The following is a 25,873-nucleotide window of genomic DNA, read 5'->3' as shown; positions in this document are numbered from 1 at the left end:
TCTGGCCTTATATTTAATAAATTCATTTTCTAATTAAAAAAACACCACCCCCACACACACACACACACACACACACACACTCAGGAAAGATAAAGGCTGCAAATACACTATCATTCTTCTATCCTGGTAAGTTAAGTGTCATTTCCCTTGACTGTTTCTCCATATTCATCCAGCCCCAAAGGGTAAAAGAAGTTTCTAGAAAGAGTGCTTTTTAGAAGTTTCTAGAAACACTAATTTTAAAGGCCAGGAAAAGGTTACTAATTTCCTACTTGTTTAGTATGTTTGTCTTTAGCTAACAAATGCAAGCGGAAAACAAAGCAGAAGGAAAGTTTTCCTGTCCCAGAATTCTATCACCCAAGTCATCCTTTACTCCTCAAAAAACACACAATTCAATTGAGGTAGGGTAACATATACGACATTTCAATGGTAATTATTAATTTTAAAAATTTCTTAGCTGATGGTAGGTAGAAGGATGTTGAGTATTTGCCATATCATTCTTGATTCTTTTTTAAAATTGTGGTAAAACATACATAACATAAAATTTACCACTCTAATCACTGTTAAGGGTACAGTTCACTGGCATTCAGCACATTCACATTATTGTCCAACCATCACCACTAGTCATCTCCAGAGCTTCTTTCATCTTCCCAAACTAAAATTCCATATCCATTAAACAGAACTGCCCATCTCCCCACTCCCTCCAGCCACTGGTAACCACCACTCTACTTTCTGTCTCTATGAATTTGACTACTCTAGGGACCTCATTCAAGTGGGATCATACAGTATTTGTCCTTTTATGACTGGCTTCTTTTACTTGGCATAATGTTCTCAAGATTCATCCATGTTGTAGCACATATCAGAATTTCTTCCTTTTTAGAGCTGAATAGTATTCCATTGCATGGATAGAGCACTTTTGTTTATCCATTCATCCATTGATAGACACTTGGGTTGCTCCCACCTTTTGCCTATAGTGAATAATGCTGCTACGAACATAGGTGTATAGGGACCTGTTCAAGTCCCTTCTTGAGCTGATTTTACATATCTTTATTAAAACCTTATTTTGAAATATGAAACAGGCTAAAAGACCTACATCACTTAGCTAGCAGTCTTCACGCATCATCTAACCAAGTTGGGGGAATGGAATTGGTACCCACAGTTTGCAAGTTAACCCAATTTGCCATGGATGATTTTATCCTACACCTACTGATATAAAAATGGAGATAATAGAAAAAAGCCTTTTGGGGGAGGTAGGATTCTGAAACATGCTAATGTGAACGCAAAATGAATACACATCTCACCACCCATTCAACCCTGCACAATCAAGCTGAGTAAAGAACCTGCACTGCCGTACAGTGGGCAAGAACAAGTGGCTTACCAAAGGCAGAAACGCTGTTTTAAATTCATTACCCAATAAAACCACCATGGGGCTCTCTCAGCAAAGAACCAAAATCCTCTAAAGCTCTGCAGAAATTTCTGACAGGGCATGTGGGAACCTGATTCATCCAACAAACATTTGTTGGCCACAGGAGCTCGAATGGGCTGTGGAGAATATGTAGAATGGATCCCAATATTCCTTCCTGGGGACCCTGGATAGCGTTTGCAAAGAGAAGAGTGGGATCCTTTAGCTTTTTAACATTCCAAAGGGCTTAATAGCCAAAATGAGGGCACACAGGTTAAAATGTTTCACAGGACTATATATAAACGGTACCATGACCCTAATCTGAAGACCTAGTTATGTGCTAACGCAGATAAGGAAATTTGTCATCCAAAGAGTCAAAAACTTTTAGAAAGAGTCCCCAGACTTAAAAAATACTGAAAACTTCTCAATCAACCTTCCAATCTGCAGAGGAAGAAACTGATGCTTCAAAGGTGAAATGACCTTCCCAAGATTGCTAATGGCTGTGAGAGCTGTGAACTATCTGAATGTCTCATAAGTCCTCGAATGAAGGTCTCTGACTCATCCTGGGCAGAAGTATAAGGGAGAAAAAGGCACACAAATGGTTTTCCAGCCTCAGTGAACTCACAGTCAAGTTCTAAGCCCCCGAAAATGGATAGGATATTTGTCAACTGTTATCAAGTCTTGCTGGTTACCCAGGCCCCACCTGCCTCTGGCAATATGCAATCTAAAGGTTGAAAGGGAGGCCGTCCGAGAGTCGGTCTGGTTTGGTTTGGTTTCAATACAAAGCTGACACTCCTCAGCTCTAATAAATGATCACTTTCCATTTTCCACTTCAACTTGGGCTTTTGATAGAATGAGTCCATACGTCAATATGAACAGATCGATACAGTTCATAATTTATGAAGATGTAGGCAGAGGGAGAGATTGATCCTGCGGAACCACCCAACTGAGGCTTGCCTCTCTTCCTCTCTTCCTTCTTGCTGCTTAGGTTGGTGATTTTTAAATTTATTAACACCTCCACCTGAGATGATCAGCAAGGAATGAGAAAAGTGAAATAGCATCCTACATAAGCCTTTCTAATAAACTGCAAAAGGGTGTCTGCGGGTCTAACGTGGATTTCAATGATCCATGTTATTCCAGTCAAGCCTCCACAAATGTAAATAAGAGCTGGTGACACACATTTAACATACGCAGATATATGCACACCCCAGGACCTAGTTCCAGAATGAGATGGCGCTTAAAGAGTAAGACATCACAGAGGGAGGATGGAGAGGGAGCCAGGGGGACAGGGAAGGAAGAAAGGAAAGAGAGAAGGCGGGAAGGAGGCTCTTAAGCACAACTGTGAATTGCACACAAATTCTGTGCAAGAAGGTCAGGGCTACAGAGCCCAAGCTTAGGAGGCAAGTGTGAAGTATGTTTTGTTTTTTGTTTGTTTGTTTGTTCGTTTTTTTCGGTATGCGGGCCTCTCACTGTTGTGGCCTCTCCCGTTGCTGAGCACAGGCTCCGGACGCGCAGGCTCAGCGGCCATGGCCCACGGGCCCAGCCGCTCCGCGGCATGTGGGATCTTCCCGGACCAGGGCACGAACCCGTGTCCCCGGCATCGGCAGGCGGACTCTCAACCACTGCACCACCAGGGAAGCCGGTGAAGTATGTTTTGAAGTGTACATATAAGTACAAAATAGAATCAGAATTTCCATTCCTGGCTCATCTGGGTTTGCTAGTGTCAGACACATTGGCAACTTAGTTACTTTTTCTCTTCCTATATAACTTCAAGTGTCTTACTTTTTATCTTAATGATTTAGACAAAAGTAAATTACAAAGGAAGCTAATTTCTTCAAAAGAAACAAACTACTCCCAATGATATTATCAAAGAGCTGCTTTAAAGCTTTTTAAAAGTTAAACTTAAAACAACTGGTATCATTTTTTTCCCTAAACAACATTTTTTTAAAAAGAGAACTATTCACAACAGTTCTTGTGTGTGTGTGTGTGTGTGTGTGTGCGCGCGCGCGTGCGCGCACTTTACTCTGTCAAATACCAGGATCTAGAAAAAAGGGTTAAAAGAAATAAGGGGAAAACTCAATAACAAAACCTTGGGAAATCTGATTTTCCTTTGCAAGCAATGACAATACTGAAGAACCCATCCAAGGGGGAGTGGGGAAGAGGGCTCCCTGCTCCAAAGTTCCGGCATCTTCAGCGAGTCAACAAGAGGTGGTTACACAGACAGATTTTACTTAAACTGAAATCTGAAAACATGATACTAATCGCTGGTAATGCATAATAAATATGGGATTCCACACAAGCAAAATTAACACATAATCCAACCATCTCTTTTGATGAGTATCTTCACTTTCTCTCCCTAGCTCTGTCGATGGTGATGCTGAACACTCAAATATCAGAGGAAGGAGTCCAGAAAGGAGGGAAGAGTGGATACACTGTTGGACATAAAATAAACTGAACGCTATAGTCGCATTTAGAAAACCTTGGGGAAGGGTGTAAAATCAAACACAGATTAAAAGGATGACATAAAATCTAAACCTTCCCATACCCCGGATACATTTCATCTCATGTTATACTAGGAAACATGAAACATTTAGGAGCCTTCACACAAACACACTTACCCTTATAACTTAATTCTACTTTCAATCTTGTTACTCAAGATCTGGTTCAAATTTCCTCCTCTGGAAATGTATTTTGCTGTCTCACTCTCTACTAATGGCCCATTATCAGGCCCAGAGCTAAATGTAGTCCTTATTCTCATAATCCACTTTCCAAACCAGATACTTAGTAAGTCTCCTCTCTCCTCAGTACTCAGTCACCAAAGACAATTTCTCTGAATCACAGAATTTCAACAGTTTCTCCCTAAATATATAACTTAATAAGCATGTTCTCCCTCCGATAGTTTTCCTTCTGGTATTTTATTTTGCAAAAAGGTTGGGGTGTTTGCGAACTACATACAGTTGACCCTTGAACGACGTGTGGGTTAATCTGAGTATAATTTATAGTCGGTCTTCTATATCCGCGGATTTAATCCACATCCATGGATTTAACCAACCATGGACCATGTGGTACTGCAGTATTTACTGTTGAAAGATATCTGTATATTATGTGGACCGCACAGTTCAAACCCACGTTGTTCAAGGGTCAAGTGTGCTTTCACCCAATAATTAAAGTTGGTTCCAAGATGAATACAATGTGGCTTCTTCCTTCAAGGAGTTTACAATCTAGGAAAGAAAATCAAAATCTAAACACACACACACACACACACACACACACACACACACACACACGGAAAAAGAAGACTATAAGTGTACTATAGAATGAAATGCAGTCAACAGTCACAAGTGCCCAAAAATAATCATTAAAGATCAGCCACTCACTAAGGCTTTTCTGACACTATTACTTGTATTACTGCATATATTTCTGTGAGATGAAGGCAGCAAGAGACCTTCGGTGTCTGCCTCTGTTGGTGCCTTGGGAAAATCAGTTCTCACCTCTCCCCACCTCAGTTTCTTTATATTTAAAATGGACTGATAATGATGCTTCTCTCACCACCCTTCACAGGGTAATTCTCAGAAGTGAATGAGTCATTCAGTCTCTCTCTCTATGTAAACTGTAAAGCTCTATGAAAGCCAAGGAATTTTTAAATCAACTATACTCCAATAAAATTTTAAAAAATAAAATAAAATAAATAAAACTAATGAGAGGAAATCAAATAAATTAATCTTACTGAAAAAAAGAAGTCAAGGAATTTTTGTTTATAAAATGTCATTTCTGCGGGCTTCCCTGGTGGAGCAGTGGTTGAGAGTCCGCCTGCCGATGCAGGGGACACGGGTTTGTGCCCCGGTCCGGGAAGATCCCACATGCCGCGGAGCGGCTGGGCCCGTGAGCCATGGCCGCTGAGCCTGCGCATCTGGAGCCTGTGCTCCGCAACGGGAGAGGCCACAACAGTGAAAGGCCCACGTACAGCAAAAAAAAAAAAAAAAAAAAGTCATTTGTTCTGTCCATCGACAGACGAATGGATAAAGAAGATGTGGTACATATATGCAATGGAATATTACTCAGTCATAAAAAGGAACGAAATCAGGTCATTCGTAGAGACGGGGATGGACCTAGACTGTCATACAGAGTGAATTAAGTCAGAAAGAGAAAAACAAATATCGTATATTAACGCATATATGTGGAACCCAGAAAAATGGTACAGATGAACCAGTTCGCAAGGCAGAGATAGAGACACGGATGTAGAGAACAAACGTATGGACACCAAGGGGGGGAAAGTGGGGGTGGTGGTGGGATAAATTGGGAGATTGGGATTGACATATATATACTAATGTATAAAATGGATAACTAATAAGAGCCTGCTGTATAGCACTGGGAACTCCACTTCGCTGTACAGTAGAAACTAACACAACTTTGTAAAACAGCTACACCCCAATAGAAAAAAAAAAGAAAGAGAAAAATGTCATTTGTTCAAATATAGAATTTTTGTAATTTCTACTCATCCACCTTCTAATAAGTACTAGCAATTCTCCTATATCAAAAGGGAATATTTTTTTAATTAACAAGAGTATTCCGCAAATGGCTATTATGACAGAAATATTCCAAAGTTAAATTCTTCTGTGGATTGGCAATAAGAAAAAAGTATGAAGGGGAAACGATCCTATTTACAAAAGCCAACAATAACCACAATCTATATAGGAAAAGGATTATAAGGAGTAAGCAAGGCAGCACAAATTAAACCATAACGTGATTAAACAGTAATATCCTATATGTCAGTGAATCACTAGAATCAGCTGTTTAGAATTCAGAAGTAGATATATGTTTTAATGTGGTGATATATTTGCAAGAATTGGACCCCTGTGACATTTGGGGTAAAGGGGTGAGGGGAGAAAAGAGTTTCACTTATGCACCCATACATAAAGACAATTTATATGACACAATACAAAACTTTTAAACAAAAAAAGTCAGGAAAATGTCAGTTCTTTCTAAACTGACATACTTTTATGCAATTCAAAACAAAATACCAATGGAATTTTTAACTTGATAACATGATTTCAGAATAAACAAGTGAGAGCAGCTAAAATATTTTTGAAAATGAAGAGTGATAACAGGAAGGACAAAAGCCATACCACAGAGAAGGAACCAAGATGGTGTAGTAGAAGGACTTGCACTCACTCCCTCTTGCGAGAACACCAGAATCACAACTAGCTGCTGGACAACCATTGACAGGAAGACACTGGAACTCACCAAAAAAGATACCCCACATCCAAAGACAAAGGAGAAGCCACAATGAGATGGTAGGAGGGGTGCTATCACAATAAAATCAAATCCCATAACTGCTGGGTGGGTGACTCACAGACTGGCGAACACTTATACCACAGAAGTCCACCTACTGGAGTGAAGGTTCTGAGCCCCACGTCAGGCTTCCCAACCTGGGGGTCCAGCGACAGGAGGAGGACTTCCTAGAGAATCAGACTTTCAAGCCTAGTGGGAATTTATTGCAGGACTTTGACAGGACTGGGGGAAACAGAGACTCCACTCGTGGAGGGCACACACAAAGTAGTGTGCGCATCGGGACCCAGGGAAAGGAGCAGTGACCCCGGGGGAGACTGAACCAGATCTACCTGCTAGTGTTGGACAGTCTCCTGCAGAGGCGGGGGGTGGCTCTATTTCACAGTGGGGACAAGGACACTGGCAGCAGAAGTTCTGGGAAGTACTCCTTGGCGTGAGCCCTCCCAGAGTCAGTCATTAACCCCACCAAAGAGCCCAGGTAGGCTACAGTGTTGGGTTGCCTCAGGCCAAACAACCAACAGGGAGGGAACCCAGCCCCACCCATCAACAGGGAAGCAGATTAGTTTTACTGAGCTCTGCCCACCAGAGCAACAGTCAGCTCTACCCACCACCAGTCCCTCCCATCAGGAAACTTCCACAAGCCTCTTAGATAGCCTCATCCGCCAGAGGGCAGACAGCAGAAGCAAGAAGAACTACAATCCTGCAGCCTATGGAACGAAAACCAAATTCACAGAAAGATAGACAAGATGAAAAGGCAGAGGACTATGTACCAGATGAAGGAACAAGACAAAACCCCAGAAAAACAACTAAATGAAGTGGAGATAGGCAACCTTCCAAAAAAGAATTCAGAATAGTGATAGTGAAGATGATCCAGGACCTCGGAAAAAGAATGGAGGCAAAGATCGAGAAGATGCAAGAAATGTTTAACAAAGACCTAGAAGAATTAAACAACAAACAAACAGAGATGAACAATACAATAACTGAAATGAAAACTACACTAGAAGGAATCAATAGCAGAATAACTGAGGCAGAAGAACAGATAAGTGACCTGGAAGACAGAATGGTGGAATTCACTGCTGCAGAACAGAATAAAGAAAAAAGAATGAAAAGAAATGCAGACAGCCTAAGAGACCTCTGGGACAACATTAAATGCAACAACATTCGCATTATAGGGATCCCAGAAGGAGAAGAGAGAGAGAGAGGACCCGAGAAAATATTTGAAGAGATTATAGTCGAAAACTTCCCTAACATGGGAAAGGAAATAGCCACCCAAGTCCAGGAAGCTCACAGAGTCCCATACAGGATAAACCCAAGGAGAAACACGCTGAGACACATAGTAATCAAATTGGCAAAAATTAAAGACAAAGAAAAATTATTGAAAGCAGCAAGGGAAAAACGACAAATAACATACAAGGGAACTCCCGTAAGGTTAACAAGCCAGAAGGGAGTGGCATGATATACATAAGTGATGAAAGGGAAGAACCTACAACCAAGACTACTCTAGCCTGCAAGGATCTCACTCAGATTCAACGGAGAAATCAAAAGCTTTACAGACAAGCAAAAGCTAAGAGAATTCAGCACCACCAAACAAGCTCTACAACAAATGCTAAAGGAACTTCTCTAAGTGGGAAACACAAGAGAAGAAAAGGACCTACAAAAACAAACCCAAAACAATTAAGAAAATGGTCATAGGAACATACATAGCCATAATTACCTTAAACATGAATGGATTAAATGCTCCAACCAAAAGACACAAGCTTGCTGAATGGATACAAAAACAAGACCCATATATATGCTGTCTACAAGAGACCCATTTCAGACCTAGGGACACATACAGACTAAAAGTGAGGGGATGGAAAAAGACATTCCATGCAAATGGAAATCAAAAGGAAGCTGGAATAGCAATACTCATATCAGATAAAATAGACTTTAAAATAAAGAATGTTACAAGAGACAAGGACGGATACTACATAATGATCAAGGGATCAATCCAAGAAGAAGATATAACAATTATAAATATATATGCACCCAACATAGGGGCACCTCAATACATAAGGCAACTGCTAACAGCTATAAAAGAGGAAATCGAGAGTAACACAATGACAGTGGGGACTTTAACACCTCACTTTCACCAATGGACAGACCATCCAAAATGAAAACAAATAAGGAAACAGAAGCTTTAAATGACACAATACACCAGATAGATTTAATTGATATTTATAGGACATTCCATCCAAAAACAGCAGATTACATTTTCTTCTCAAGTGCGCACGGAACATTCTCCAGGATAGATCACATCTTGGGTCACAAGTCAAGCCTCAGTAAATTTAAGATAAATCATATCAAGTATCTTTTCTGACCACAACTCTATGAGATTAGGAATCAAGTACAGGGGAAAAAATGTAAAAAACACAAACACATGGAGGTGAAACAATACGTTACTAAATAACCAAGAGATCACTGAAGAAATCAAAGAGGAAATTAAAAAATACCTAGAGACAAATGACAATGAAAACACGATGATCCAAAACCTATGGGATGCAGCAAAAGCAGTTCTAAGAGGGAACTTTATAGCTATACAGGCCTACCTCACGAAACAAGAAAAATCTCAAGTAAACAATCTAACCTTACACCTAAAGGAACTAGAGAAAGAACACACAAAACCCAAAGTTAGCAGAAGGAAAGAAATCATAAAGATCAGAGCAGAAATAAATGAAATAGAAACAAAGAAAACAATAGCAAAGATCAATAAAACTAAAAGCTGGTTCTTTCAGAAGATAAACAAAATTGATAAACCATTAGCCAGACTCATCAAGAAAAAGAGGGAGAGGACTCAAATCAATAAAATTAGAAATGAAAAAGAAGTTACAACAGACAGCACAGAAATACAAAGCATCCTAAGAGACTACTACAAGCAACTCTATGCCAATAAAATGGACAACCTGGAAGAAATGGACAAATTCTTAGAAAGGTATAACCTTCCAAGACTGAATCAGGAAGAAACAGAAAATATGTACAGACCAATCACAAGGAGTGAAATGGAAACTGTGATTAAAAATCTTCCAACAGGGGCTTCCCTGGTGGCCCAGTGGTCGAGAGTCCGCCTGCCAATGCAGGGGACACGGGTTTGTGCCCCGGTCTGGGAGGATCCCACATGCCGCAGAGCGGCTGGGCCCGTGAGTCATGGCCGCTGAGCCTGCACATCTGGAGCCTGTGCTCCGCAACGGGAGAGGCCACAACAGTGAGAGGCCCGCGTACTGCAAAAAAAAAAAAAAAATCTTCCAACAAACAAAAGTCCAGGACCAGATGGCTTCACAGGTGAATTCTATCAAACATTTAGAGAAGAGCTAACACCTATCCTTCTCAAACTCTTCCAAAAAACTGCAGAGGAAGGAACACTCCCAAACTCATTCTATGAGGCCACCAACACCCTGATACCAAAACCAGACAAAGATACTACAAAAAAAGAAAATTACAGACCAAATATCACTGATGAATACAGATGCAAAAATCCTCAATAAAATACTAGCAAACAGAATCCAACAATACGTTAAAAGGATCATACACCACGATCAAGTGGGATTTATCCCAGGGATGCAAGGATTCTTCAATATACGCGAATCAATCAATGTGATACACCATATTAACAAATTGAAGGAGAAAAACCATATGATCATCTCAATAGATGCAGAAAAAGCTTGTGACAAAATTCAACACCCATTTATGATACAAACTCTCCAGAAAGTGGGCAGAGAGGAAACCTACCTCAACATAATAAAGGCCATATACGACAATCCCACAGCAAACATCATTCTCAATGGTGAAAAACTGAAAGCATTTCCTCCAAGATCAGGAACAGGACAAGGATGTCCACTCTCACCACTATTATTCAACATTGTTTTGGAAGTCCTAGCCACGGCAATCAGAGAAGGAAAAGAAATAAAAGGAATACAAATTGGAAAAGAAGAAGTAAAACTGTCACTGTCTGCAGATGACATGATACTATACATAGAGAATCCTAAAGATGCCACCAGAAAACTACTCGAGCTAATCAATGAATTTGGTAAAGTTGCAGGATACAAAATTAATGCACAGAAATCTCTTGCATTCCTATACACTAATGATGAAAAATCTGAAAGAGAAATGATGGAAACACTCTCATTTACCATTGCAACAAACAGAATAAAATACCTAGGAATAAACCTACCTAGGGAGACAAAAGACCTGTATGCAGAAAACTATAAGACACTGATGAAAGAAATTAAAGATGATACCAACAGATGGAGAGATATACCATGTTCTTGGATTGGAAGAATCAATATTGTGAAAATGACTATACTACCCAAAGCAATCTACAGATTCAATGCAATCCCTATCAAATTACCAATGGCATTTTTTACAGTACTAGAACAAATCATCTTAAACTTTGTATGGAGACACAAAAGACTCCAAATAGCCAAAGCAGTCTTGAGGGAAAAAAACGGAGCTGGAGGAATCAGACTCCCTGACTTCAGACTATACTACAAAGCTACAGTAATCAAGACAATATGGTACTGGCACAAAAACAGAAACAGAGATCAATGGAACAAGATAGAAAGCCCAGAGATAAACCCACGCACCTATGGTCAACTCATCTACGACAAAGGAGGCAAGGATATACAATGGAGAAAAGACAGTCTCTTCAATTAGTGGTGCTGGGAAAACTGGACAGCTACATGTAAAAGAATGAAATTAGAACACTCCCTAACACCATACACAAAAATAAACTCAAAATGGCTTAGAGACCTAAATGTAAAACCAGACACTATAAAACTCTTAGAGGAAAACATAGGAAGAACACTCTTTGACATAAATCACAGCAAGATCTTTTTTGATCCACCTCCTGGAGTAATGGAAATAAAAACAAAAATAAACAAATGGGACCTAATGAAACTTCAAAGCTTTTGCACAGCCAAGGAAACCATAAACAGGACAAAAAGACAACCCTCCGAATGGGAGAAAATATTTGCAAACAAGTCAACGGACAAAGGATTAATCTCCAAAATATATAAACAGCTCACGCAGCTCAATATTAAAGAAACAAACAACCCAATCCAAAAATGGGCAGAAGACCTAAATAGACATTTCTCCAAAGAAGACATACAGATGGCCAAGAAGCAGATGAAAGGCTGCTCAACATCACTAATTATTAGAGAAATGCAAATCAAAACTATAATGAGCTATCACCTCACACCAGTTAGAATGGGCATCATCAGAAAATCTACAAACAACAAATGCTGGAGAGGGTGTGGAGAAAAGGGAACCCTCTTGCACTGTTGGTGGGAATGTACATTGATACAGCCACTATGGAGAAAAGTATGGAGGTTCCTTAAAAAACTAAAAATAGAATTACCATATGACCCAGCAATCCCACTACTCGGCACATACCCAGAGAAAACCATAATTCAAAAAGACACATGCACCCCAATGTTCATTGCAGCACTATTTACAATAGCCAGGTCATGGAAGCAACCTAAATGCCCATCGACAGACAAATGGATAAAGAAGTTGTGGTACATATATACAATGGAATATTACTCAGCCATAAAAAGGAACGAAATTGAGTCATTTGTTGAGACATGGATGAATCTAGAGACTGTCATACAGAGTGAAGTAAGTCAGAAAGAGGAAAACAAATATTGTATATTAACGCATGTATGTGGAACCTAGAAAAATGGTACAGATGAACCGGTTTGCAGGGCAGAAGTTGAGACACAGATGTAGAGAACAAACGTATGGACACCAAGGGGGGAAAACCGTGGTGGGGTGGGGATGGTGGTGTGCTGAATTGGGTGATTGGGATTGACATGTATACACTGATGTGTATAAAACTGATGACTATTAAGAACCTGCAGTATAAACAAACAAACAAACAGAAAAAACAACTAATACTAAAATTTCTTTGGGTTATTTGTATGGAAATATGTTAATATAAATGTTTCAGGGGCTTCCCTGGTGGCGCAGTGGCTGAGAGTCCGCCTGCCGATGCAGGGGACACGGGTTCGTGCCCCGGTCCGGGAGGATCCCACATGCCACGGAGCGGCTGGGCCTGTGAGCCATGGCCGCTGAGCCTGCGCATCTGGAGCCTGTGCTCCGCAACGGGAGAGGCCACAACAGTGAGAGGCCTGCGTACCGCAAAAAAAAAATTTGTTTCAGACATTATATGAAATTTCTAAAAATCTTATATGTTCTGGTATAATGTTATAAGTCATGATTCTAGTTATTACTTTAAAATGTATATCTCAGAAATAACTAAATTTCCTTGTCAATTGCATTATTATGAACTTTCATCAAATCTTTAACCGTGGTCATTTTTAGTCTTTTGTCATTTACAGACAGTTCTGGGTGTACTCTGATGCTTTTGCAAAAATGTTCCTATAAAAGGGTTTCATCTTCAAGGAATTCACGGAAAAGACTCTGACAAGTACAGGTTTCTGGTAACTGACTATACTGCTGAACTGAATGAATAAGCATTTTCAGAACTCTAATGGAAAACTGATGAAATTCATAAAAGTGCTAACAAAAGATCAAGATGAAAAAGAAAATTAATTACATGGTACTGAGTGAACTGATGAGGATGATTATAATTTTTGTGACTTTCTGTTTGAATAAATAAAAAAAATCCCACAAGGACTCAGAGGCAAAAAGTATACAAATCAATTTTCACTGCAAAGTAAAGGAGCTGTACAGTGGAGGATTACTGGACTGAATGTCAATATTATGACATAGTATGAGTGTGTTTCGTGTTTGGTAATTGCAATCATTGTTGCTTTTGTTGTGGTCTTCCAAAAAAAAAAAAAAAGAATTGAAGGAGGGGAGGGAGGGTGTCTACTATTGCTCTACTCACCACTGTATCACACCACTTAACATAATGGTTAGCACAAACTGGTACTCAATAATATTTTTGAATTAATGAACAAATAAATAGATGAAGTTTGATTATCTAAAAAAAAAGCCGTACCATATATTAAAACATATTATAAAGCCACCATAGTTAACTATATTGATACAAGAATGGTTAGACAAATTAATGGTATAGAATTGAAAGTCCAAAAGAGTTTATATGATAAACGATGTATCAAAAATTAATGGGGGGCTGGATATTTAATAAATGGTCCTGGAAAAGTAGCTACTGCAAAATAAAAATCAATTTGCACACTAACCCCATACTATATATCAAAATTCCATATCAATTAAACATTGGAAGTAAAAAATGAAGCCAGACAAAAAATTAGGTGAGAATTTATTCAGAGAAAATCTCCAAAGAAAACATCAATATACGAATCTGCATAACAATGTACTATTTCTGTACATCAAAAGCAATTGTAAATAAAATGAAAAGCCCACAAACTGGGAAGCACAATCTGCCGTGAATGACAAAGGAATAACACACTAATCAGTAAGAAAAATACCCAGACCTCAATGTAAGAGCCAAGAATACCAACGAACAACAGAGGGAAAAAAATGTTCAAGCACCCTATTAATCAAAGAAATTCCAGCTAAAAACACTAATAAGCACTCTCCCCACTTCTGGTGGTGCGGTAAGCCTTCAAGAAATCGATTTGATAACAACTTAAAGTCCCAGAAAATATATACATGCTTTTGTCCAGTGATTCCACATCTAAGAATCTTTGCTAAAGAAATCATCAGAGCTGCAGATAAAGATTTAGGAGCAAAAATGGCCAACGCAGAGTTACTGACAACGGCAAGAAAAACTGGAACCATAAATGGATTCTTTCCTTTCCAGCAAAGGCTGTCTATGAAGCACAGAACTTATAATATAAGAAGTTTGGCTTTTGATTTACAGGAAACTCTTTTTCTTTTTTTTCCTTGAGAAATGAATAACAGAATGCCACTGTCAGTTCTCTACCCTTCTCGAATCGATTACCTAATATTTAGGTCATCTCTAGCAAAACAGTGTCTTTTTGATCCTTCAGACTCACCATCTCCTAGGCAACTGATTGGATGAGGAAAAAATAAAGCTTCACTGAGAAATATATAATTTGTAAAGACTTGAATAAATGGAATGACACATCTTGTCCCTCAGCTGGGAGGGGGTAATGGCAGAGGACGGAAAAGAGAAAGAGATGGACAGACAGACAGGCACAACCAGATGCTGCATTTTAACACTAATTTGTGCGGTAATCTTTTTTCTTTTAAACTGCTTTACTGACATATAATTTATGTACCATAAAAGTCACCCATTTTAAGTGTACAATTCAATGGTTTTTATGTTCTTACAGAATTTTACGACCACGACAACAATCTAATTTTAGAACATTTCTGTCACCCCAAAAAGAAACCTTACGCCCATTAGCAGTCACTTTCCATCCCCACACCCAGCTCTGGGCAAACATTAATCTACTTTCCATCTCTAGGGATTTGTCTATTCTGGACATTCATATAAATGGAATCATATAATATGAGATCTTTTGTATCTTCCTTCATTTAGCATAGTGTTTTCAAGGCCCGTCCATGTTGTAATATGTATCAGTACTTCATTCTTTTTTATCACCAAATAAGATTCCATTGTATGGATTAAACCACATTTTGTTCATCCATTCATCAGTTGATGGGCATCTGGGTAGTTTCCATTTTTTGGCTATTAGGGATAATGTTGCTATGAACATTTGTGTGCACGTTTGTGTGTGGACATATGTTTTCATTCTTCTTGGGTGTGATATGCTGGGTCATATGGTAACTATACTTAAAACTTTGAGGAAATGCTACACTGTTTTCCAAAGCAGAGGTACCATTTTGCATTCCCACCAGCAGTGTATAAGTTATTCGTAGTATTCCCTCATATTTCTTTTAATTTCTCTAAGATAAATAGTGATGTCCCTTTTTTAGTTCCTCGTATTAGTAGTTTAAGTCTTCTCTCCTTTTTTCTTGATCAGTGTAGCTAAACTTTATCAGTTTCATTGACCATTTCAAAGAGCCAATTGAAACTTCTGGTTTCAGTGATTTTTTACACTGTTTTTCTATTCTCTATTTCATTTATTTCCACGCTGATCTTTATTATTTCCTTCTTTCTGCTTGCTTTGAGTTTAGTTTGCCCTTCTTTTTTCTAATTTCTTAAGGTAAAAAGTTAGGCTATTGACAATCCCACTTCTAGTATATATCCAAAGGAAATTAAATCACTATTTCAAAGAGATACCTGCACCCTGATGTTCACTGCAGCATTATTCACGACAGAAACAACAACCTAAGTGTACATTGATGGAAGAATGGATTTTAAAAATATGATACAAACACACGCACGCACATGCACATACGTGCACACACACAGAGGAATAGTATTCAGCCGTAAAAAATAAGGACAACGTGAATCAACCTTGAGGGCATTAGGCTAAGTGAAATAAATCACAGAAAGACAAATCTTACACGTTCTCACCACCACCACAACCAAAAAAAAAAAAAAAAGTAACGATGTGAGGTAAAGGATGTGTTAAGTAACCTTATTATGATAATCATTTCACAATATATATGTATATCAAACCATTATGTTGTACACCTTAAAATTACACAGTGTTGTATGTCAATTGTATCTCAATAAAGCTGGAAAAAAAAGTTAGGCTATTGATCTGAGATCTGTTTTCTTTGTGAATATAGGCATTTGCAGCTATAAACTTCACTCAAAGCATTGCTTTAGCTGCATTCAATAAATTTTCATATGTTGTGTTTTCATTTTCACTCATTTCAAAGTATTTTATTTTTTTCTTTTCCTTTTTTTAAAAAGATTTACTTATTATTTATTTATTTTAGGCTGCGTCAGGTCTTAGCTGCGGCACGCAGGATCTTCGTTGAGGCATGCAGGATCTTTCACTGAGGCACGTGGGCTTCTCTCTAGTTGTGGCGTGCAGGTTTTCTCTTCTCTAGTTGTGGTGTGTGGGTTCCAGAGCGCGAGGGCTCTGTAGTTTTGCAGCACGCAGGCTCTAGCTGAGGCAGGTGAGCTCAGTAGTTGTGGCACGCGGGCTTAGCTGTCCCATGGCATGTGGGATCTTAGTTCCCTCACCAGGGATTGAACCTGCGTCCCCTGCATTGTAAGGCAGATTCTTTACTACTGGACCACCAGGGAAGTCCCTCGAAGTATTTTAAAATTTTCCTTGTGGACTCTTCTTTGACCCACTGGTTATTTACGAGTATGTTGTTTAATTTCTCACAAATATATTTGTGAATTTCCCAAATGTCCTTCTGTTGTTGATTTCTAATTTCATTCCACTGTGGCCGGAGAACATACTTTGCATGATTTTAATCCTTTTAAAATTACTGAGACTTCTTTTATAGCCTAGCATATAGTCTATCCTGGAGAATCCTCTGTGCACATCTGATCACTGGTTGCTTCATGGAAACAACACTTTATTCGTTTCCAGATATCAATAATTTCTTCCCAACACTCTGGGGCCTTACTAGCAGTTTATCATCTTTAATAACAACTACTACTATATTCAGGGAGTGACTCACCACCCTACTTCAATCTATTACCACCCTCTGTCCCTAAATTTATTCTCTTTCCTAATTTTTATCCTCACAATTTCCCTAAGGAAATTAACAAGAGTAATCTCCTTATTTTACAGATTAGAAAACAGAGTATGAGAGTTGCCCAAAGTCCTACAGAAACTTTGGGGGTGTAGCAGAAGGGGGGTCTGGACTCTGCCTACAGCCATTTTTCCTGCAACAAGGCCCTGCTGCCACTGAGCTTATTCAGGTCTCCAGAGAAACACTAATGGAACAAGCAGTTTAGTCCTCTTCTAATGTGCTTCCCCCACCACATGCACACACACACACACCCAGGGGAAGCTTTAAGCTGTTCTTTCTTTCCCTTTCTCGGTGGGGACAAAAGGGTGGCCCACCTAGCACTGTAACTGGGCCTGCTGTCAGCTTGACAGTGGGTTAGGAAGATGGGCCATGAAATGTCCTCATTGTTCAGGGCATAACAGTCCCAGAGCTTCACAAGCACCAAAAGCCGCAAGTCCAAAGACTAAGCTGAGCCTGCAGGTGACATGGGGGGACCAGGCTGTGATGACAGACCAGGAGGACCAATCTGTGTAATTAAAAGAGAATAAGGAAACTTCAGAAGAAAAGGCCCCCTTTCCAGGGCTTTCTCCACAAGTGAGGACAGCTACTGTCCCAGTACAATACCTCTAATTAACTATTTTCAATTAACCTACCAGCTCTCTTCTGAGAACACTCCCCCCTCCTTGGAAAAGGAGAAGCTCATGTGGGCCTTAGCAAAGGTCAGTCCCCCAGACCACAGGCATGTCCTTTCAGGTCCCCTGGGCAGAGACTCCATGGGTCCCTGTATCAGGCCAAAGGCTGGGTCACTATCAGGGACCTCAGCCACATCAGGAATTCTATGATTCCAGAACTCTGAAACATCAGGCTACATGGCTTGTCCTCACAGTCCCACAGGTGGGTTCATCACCTGAACTCAAAATGGCCGCCTCTTTCATGAGGAAGGGGAGAGAATGAACAGAGCTCTTCTCCATGTTGAATCACGCTTTAATGGTATCAGGAAAAGCTAAGATTCCCTGCATTTCTATCAAAGCAGATGGAGAAGGAAATGGGAATGTTTTGACTATGGGGGACCACCATTCTGTCATCATTATAAAATCCGCCCCTGGGTTCCTAGGTTCTGTCCTGACTCAAGTCCCAGGTGGACCTGGCCTCGCAGTTCACTGGGTCCGCCCACTCAGCCCACTTTCCTTGCCAAAGCCCAGACCAGGGGGACACTCCTAGATACAAGGACCCCAAAAATGATCAAGGTAAAAAATCTCTTTCAGCTTGTCACTTGAAAAACTACCAAAAAAGACTGGCTCTCAAGTTTTAGATTTGGGGAATATTCTCGTAGCATCATCTAACTTGTTTTTTCACGGCCATGGGCTTGAGAAGCATCATCAGTCATTTCTTGCAGTGCCAGCACCACCACCTATGCTCACTCACTCTAACGTTACCTGCGCAAGGTAGACTCTGAAGATGATTTTGGACATGCTTAGACAGCTCCTTGCTCTGCATTTTAAAGCCCAGCATACCCCAAAGCAGAGTCCTAACTAGTCTTCAGTGAAACGTGGTTCGGTGGTCAACGTGAAGCAGGTTTCCTTACATAGGACATCTGAGAGCCTGCGAGACGCTAGTTCATTTGTTAGTCTCTAAGAGGGTGCTTGTGCGTGCAGCTGTACCCAAAAGTTATTTGTCCAGACAGCCAACTTTCTCTCTCTCTTTATGTCCTTATCTCTCTCTTTCTCCCCCTTTTGTGGAATATTTTCTAGGGCTACAATTCTGCACAACATGCGCTGGGAAATGCTGGCCAACGTCCATTTGAGCTTGTTGCATCGTCTCCTCTCCAATAGATGGAAATATACAACAGCACCCTCTTTTATTACAACATGCCTTATACATGCAAACTTGGGCACACCAAGGTCCAACTCACAACTTGTGAAAATAAGCACTGCGTACAATGGTGCAATGTGGCTGAACCCAGAGCTATCCTTGGAGCCTGGTGTATTGCACAGAGCTTGTACAATTCCAGCATTCTGCATCATGTGAATCGTAAACTCCTCTACGACATGAGAAAACTTCAGTTATCCCCACTTATATGGACCCTCTGACTTTTAAAAGGTACCTAAGGCTTTATGCCAGCAATATAAAAACAAAATAAAAAATCAAGTCAGATTTACAAGTGGGTTATGCACTATGCACAGTGTTTAGAACTCCAAATCTTTTTCCCATAGAAACAAAGTCATAAGTGGTGATTAAGTTCCCAGACTAACCCATAATGCAGCTAAAACAAGGCACATCTGTAATGTCATCAAGTAAAAAAAATTTTAAACAATGAAATTAAAGAAGAAACAAACTTATTTATCAAGAACACTTATGCTCGGTGGTATACCCAGAGGGGGGCAGGGGGGCAGCCCGTGCCTACTAAGCAGGAAGGGGCATCCTGTAGAGAAGTGACAAACGATAATGAAGCCAGCAAGGCCAGTTGGCTCTTTATTTCACCACCTGCTGACAACTGAAAACAACATCAGTAATAAAATACTGCTCCTTTGACGAAAACTGGGTTCAACAAGAAGTGAAGAAGTAGTTAGGGGTACTTGGAGCTATTAAGGAGGAGACCATGGCTTACCAACGTGGATTTTAGTGTAATTCTTTATTGTGTCCAAATTAATATCTATAACTAGAGTCGTGCCTGTAGGAGTCTCTTTTTTTTTTATGCTTATCAACAATGATCCTGGTCAGTTGGGGTAAAACAGATGGAACAAGGATGGAGAAACAGATTCTACGAGTTCAAGGAGCAAACATTAGAAGAGAAAGGAAAGGAGCTAAAGAGAACATGTGTATAATGTGAGAGGCCATAGGTCTGAGATGGAATTGCGTGGACTGAGAACACTAAATCAGAGGAACCAAAGGCATCCTGCTCAAGATTCTCCCCGGGAGAAAGAAAAGGTGGGGAGGAGGAGGAGTTTCCTAGGAGAGCCACCAGGTGGAGCCACCATCACAAAACCACTTCAGGGATGGTCCTCTGGGTGGACTTGGGTGGAAGTCTAAATCATTATTCCACGCAACACTCATGACTCCACTGTTAATGCCTTATCACTAAGACACAGAGATTAAAAGGAGATAAATATAATAGAAGAAAAATTCTAAAAACAATTTTGTCAATGACCCACACACTAAAAATTATAGAAAAAAATATGAAAGCAACATCCCTCTAGAATGGCTTCTTTCCACCCATTTCACACCCACCCCTAAGCCCAACAGGCAGTACTACTCAGATAAGAAAATGGACAAGGGCAACATACTCTAACATCAACTACTGGTCCTAACACAGGCTCCTAATAAAACAGAAATGCAGCCAAGGATCATTTACTGTACAAGATCTTTATGGCCCCTTTACTCTCAAACTTTCAAGAATGAAGGCTCACGGGTGTAAAAAAAAAAAACCCCCAAAACCATAAATGCACGTACAGATACATTCACACAGGCATATATATTATTGAATGACTATATATGATATTCATCCACGTTCACTGCCAGATGGCAGGCTTTATTTTTATCTTCCCATGCGAAAGAATAGCACAGGTGATAGCCAAGAGCTTCCACAGAATAGTAATGCCTTCTCTTAACTCTTACTCTTCTATCTGTGCATAAAAGCCAGCAATCTAGGTAAAAATGACAGATGATTTGGAAACTTGAAGAAAAATCTGACCCAACACACCACATTTTCCGATTCCTAGTTAACTCGAGGTAACTCACATTTGCTTCTCCAAAAAGAAATTTGGAAGGAAAAAAGTCTTGTTTCTAGAAACAAATCCCCAGATCTCACATCTACCTTAAACAACAAAGCACTAGAAAACCAAAGTGGTTGACATTTTCCATCCTTCACAGCCTATCAAGATCCATGCCACTGTCTCTGAGCCAATACAAGAGTGCCATGGCAGCACATGCACATTTATGGACACACGCACACACACACTCACTCACGTTCTGATGAGCAGGCCAATGGATACCTCAAGGATATTATTCCAAGTTGCTAAGTAAATGCTAAAGACAAGAAAGCTCGAACAAACGTTTCCCCTTCAGTACAGTCAAGGGAGGGAGGTCACTATGGCCGGATGTGTTTAGGGATTGAATGACAAGTGCTGAAACTATGAGAGAAAGAAAGATAAACAGTAGGTAAAATTCTTCTGACAGCTACAGGCAGCAGACCAAAATGGAGAGCCCTTCTGTGCGCAAACACTAGGCCCATATTATGTTGAGGGGCATGTATGTATCACCCATCAACACACAAAATGAATTCTGGAGAGTTTCTGCACTAACTTTTAAAGCAACAATGTGTCACCAGAGGCAGAGCAGCTGTTGGTCTCTCTGTCAAGGAAAACTTTTGAATTAAACCCGTCTGAAGGACTAAACACACGAGAAATGAGCCTCAAAGAGTCATGTTCTACAATCACAGTCATATCCACATACCAACTTAGAGAGCAACTCTCCCCCATCTCAACTTGAATCTTATCTCGTAGCGTCAGTGCTGTACCTGTTACAAATAATATCCTTTAAGCCATCAGATCTTTCAGCACTAATCTCCTGAAGGGGCAGTAAAATGCAAATGCGTAACAAACCTTAAATAAAGATGGCGAAAGCAGATTATCTTCCGGAAGGCAGATGCCAGAGTAGCAGAGCGACTTAAAAAGATGATTACAAAATACACTGTATATCAGGAGAGCATAACAACAACAATAATAATAGTAGCAAAGAATAATAAATGTGCAAAATACAATAGAGACTTACCAAACACTGAATTCATGATAAACTGGAAATAGAAACAAGGACATATAAAGCCAACCAGAAACACGCAGAGTGGCTTCACGTTCAGAATGACAGAAGTAAATAAGGGACATATCCCCACCTTGCCAGGAAAAAGATACAAGGAACGTGCAGCACTTTCTCAACATTTCCCAAGTGATACAATAGATTGGAACTGCTTAGAGGCAGGACCAGCTGGTGTTCCCTAGTTTTTCTATCTGCCCCAGCACCTAGCACAGGGCCAGGGCCACAGTAGGCACACAGTAAACATGTGTAATTGAATGTCTGTTAGCACCCACCCCAAAGTGAGTAAGGAACAATGTCCAAAATTATAGGCAGCAGGAGGGGTTCAGAGAGAGGCAGCTTCCCCATGAGGTCTGCTAACAGTGCAAAAACTGGGAAACTACAGCCCTGAAATAGAAGCTGATCCTCACACAGGCCAGCAGGGTATTGATTCCAGCCTGGACACTTAACCTATCACATGGATAAAGTTGATTGGGAAACCCTTATAAGGATGAAACCAAAAGATTTTTTTATTCCATTTTACTTCAAGTAGAAAAGAGTCCATATTCAAATGAACAAAATCCTCCTTGCTCATTTTTAAGGATATATTTATTGTATTTGCTGTTAACTGCTAAGTACCTATTCTGTTCAATTTTGGTTTGAAACTCGAGGTATGAATATCTTTAAAAAAATTCTTCCATATAGCAAAGTTCCATTTTAGAAGGGCCCATCACTCTCTTATATGGGTTCAATGATAGAAGAAACAAAAGAATAAATCATTCTCAGAAGGAAACAGACAACGTTTTTCTTTCTGGTTCATGAGAATGACTTCTGGCTCTAAGAAAAAATTTTAGATTTTCTGGCTGCAATTTGTCAACATTCTGGAGTCTGGGATAACTTTAGGATATACAACATCCATGCTGCAAGTTTAAATTTAAAAATGACCTCTTAAGCCTTGCGGAAAGCTTGTCTTAACCAGGAAGCTCCTTCACTGTGACTTGGGTAAAGCCCAGAGAAGTGGCCAAGGGTGAGAGCAGACATAACTGTCCTCAACAGTGCTAATGTCTGGAATATATAGCTGATGGCTGCCAAGCCAACTGGATGATCTTCTCCCTCTCTCTCTCTCTCTCTTTCTCTCAATTTCAGTCACATCTTTTTTCTCAAATAAAAAGCCTGTGGAGTCATTCCAGTACCTCCCTAAATCAACTCTGTAGAGATCTGCAAAGGTTAAAGCTGAAAACTGAAACTAATCGGTCCCCAAACTAATGTTTCCATGGTCCTGGCCTTTTCTCAAGGCTATGAATAGCCTCCTTCAAATGTAGAATATCTTTTGACCTTATGCAGGTGCCTGGGGAAGGCGAGCTCATCCCACACTGTGAGCTACTACAACCCATTCACCCCTGCTGCAAAGTGAGGCACGTCCCCAACGCAAAAATCGCTGGACACAATTGGGCAAACTTCTTCAGCTCAGTGTATCTCAAGTTCAGGACACAATGAAATGGTTCAATTTCAGACTTTTCATAGAAATAGACTTCAATCTTTCTTTATTAAACCATTGCTAAGCCTGCATCAAATGATATGGCCCATATAAAGTGAACAGTCATCTCATCTTTGATAAAGATGAAGAAAAAGAACCTGTGTTAATTCTACCAAATTCACACAGGGTCCAAGGCTGAATCACAAGGTGGACTCATATACTATAAGAAAATCCCATGTTAGTGAATCAAATTAGCCTGTTACTAAACTCTGAAAGCAACTTCCCTCCATAACAACAGCAACAGACAAAAACATCCAAGAGATTTCTAGGGACAAAGCCTGATGGAAACAAAGGGAAGGAGGAGGCTTCGGTCATTTATGATAACTCATAAAACTTGAAAAATTAGTTGGACGGAAGTGTTTACAAGTGACTAGAATCGTCCCACAGATTTAGCCTCTGATCCTTGTTTTAAGGGGGAGAAAAAGTGGTTTTTCACTGATTTGGGGTGGGAAAAAAATGTAGCTTTTGAGCTCAGCACAATGAACTATTTATGTGGCCTGACAAGGCCAATCAATCCAGCCTGCTGTTTATTATAAGGAGCAGTAGGATATTGTTAGCTCTGGTGGGTGGGGGCGGGGCCAAAGACGGCACTGGCCCTGGTACACAATTCTTCCCTTCAACTGGAAATTTATGTGTGGCCCAGGTGACCCGGGGGTCAGTATGAAGCCTGGGCCAGAATGAAGATGGTTTGTTATGTGTTTCATATTTACAGGACGCCCCCATGTGCTATGGTCTCAGAGCCACTGGCAGATTAGGACCTAAGAGTAAAAAGCTGGTCATAATCAGGCTGTCGGCCTAAGGTGGAGGCTTAGAAAGAAAACATTAAGTCAGTAAGCCGGTCCCTTTAATGCCATTTTCTGGTTACTGAAAAATTCTGTAGGGGACCTCAAAGGTCAGATTTTTCGTTGTAAAGAGACAATTATCTAAAAAGTTCGATTCCTTCATTGATTTAAAGCTCTCAGGTAATTTTGTCGAACTTACCTGGATAATCACCTTTATTCCTTAACTTAATTAATCCCTTATCTTGTTAAATTAATGAATTACCTTAATTCTCTTATTTGCTTTACAAAAACAAGGCTGGCCAGAGAGGCCTTGCCGCTGGTCTACGTGTATGCCATTCCTCGGCCCACTGACCCAAGGAGCATCAGGAGAAACGGGAGAGGCTCAGATCAGCAAGGGAACTCTAGCTCTCCAAGTCCAACGAGGGCAGGCCTCAGGAGTTCTGGAACCTATTTGCAAGAATGCAGGAGGTGCTCTGGGGGATGACTATAGTTTTAGAGCTAGGTAGGCCTAAAAAAATTCTTAAAATGGGAAATCCCCTCCATTGGCAGGATGGGGTTTAAAAAAAAAAAAAACAAGAAAGAAAATCCTATAGCTGCTAAACAGCGTGGGCCTCCAGCCAATATTTCATCTGAATAATTCAAAAAAGGAAATGTAACCCAGGGCAGCTGGAGGGGGTAGAGGAAGAAGCAGGAAGGAAGACAGACACAAAGCTGAAGTCTCAAGCACTATGATCAATGGACAGTTTATTGGACAAATTCTTCTGCAGCCTAAATTTGATGAAAGATTAGCTGTTCTTCCCCATGGTTATGTAAACTTGCCTTTTTTTTCCTTTTAATGGAACTCTTTGCTAATACATTTCCGGCTCCTGCTTTTGAACAGCTCTATGTTTCTCTTTAAGGAAGTAATAAGCCCCTGAAAAGCCTGCAGCTGAAAGCTAATCTACCTCGGGCGTGCTCAGTGTGCACCCGGCCTGGTCCATGGGGAGGATGGGCTCGGGAGAAACTGAGGCAATCCAGTTTCCATTTCAGTATAGAATTGAGTCGGGTTGTCTCTGCCATCTTATAGAATCTCTCCTACCATTTCACACAACAATGTCACAAAGGGCAGATAGGGGAGAAAACAAAACTCCAACAAGCTGATACCTGAAAAATCTGCCTTGAGGCCTCAGAAGGGGGAAACAAGATGGTGAAAGGTTTCCTGGTTAGACACATGGATGGATGAGCTATATCTCTGTAAATACTGCCTCCTAAACCGAGAGAGACAAGGCGGAGCCCAGCGGTTAGAGAGAGAAAGACCCTGCTAAAGCCTGCCCTTACATTAAAAAGAGAGCATGGCCAGACGTGCCCGGCTCAGCTGGCATCACAGTGTTCTCTGAAGTCACCCTTCAGCCAAAAGAAATAGATACGAAAGCGAAAGCTAAAGTCCTAGAAAAATCATCGTTTACAAATTTAGTCTACTTTCCCACTGTCAAGAAAATTTTTTTATTAGTTCCCTTTAGTATAGTTATTGGATCATTACTT

The 25,873-nt window shown here is 40.3% G+C and overlaps 1 protein-coding gene across 10 annotated transcripts in view; it reads right to left on the bottom strand.

Moving 5' to 3' along the window:
* Positions 1-25,873, bottom strand: part of SH3KBP1 (SH3 domain containing kinase binding protein 1) — a 345,587-nt gene that overhangs the window by 183,483 nt on the left and 136,231 nt on the right. The window lies entirely within an intron of this gene.

The sequence above is a fragment of the Globicephala melas genome, chromosome X (genome assembly GCF_963455315.2).
Source record: "Globicephala melas chromosome X, mGloMel1.2, whole genome shotgun sequence".
In the NCBI taxonomy this organism is placed as follows: Eukaryota; Metazoa; Chordata; class Mammalia; order Artiodactyla; family Delphinidae; genus Globicephala; species Globicephala melas.
Note: the sequence above shows the minus strand (reverse complement) of the source record. Positions and strands in the feature narration are given on the sequence as shown.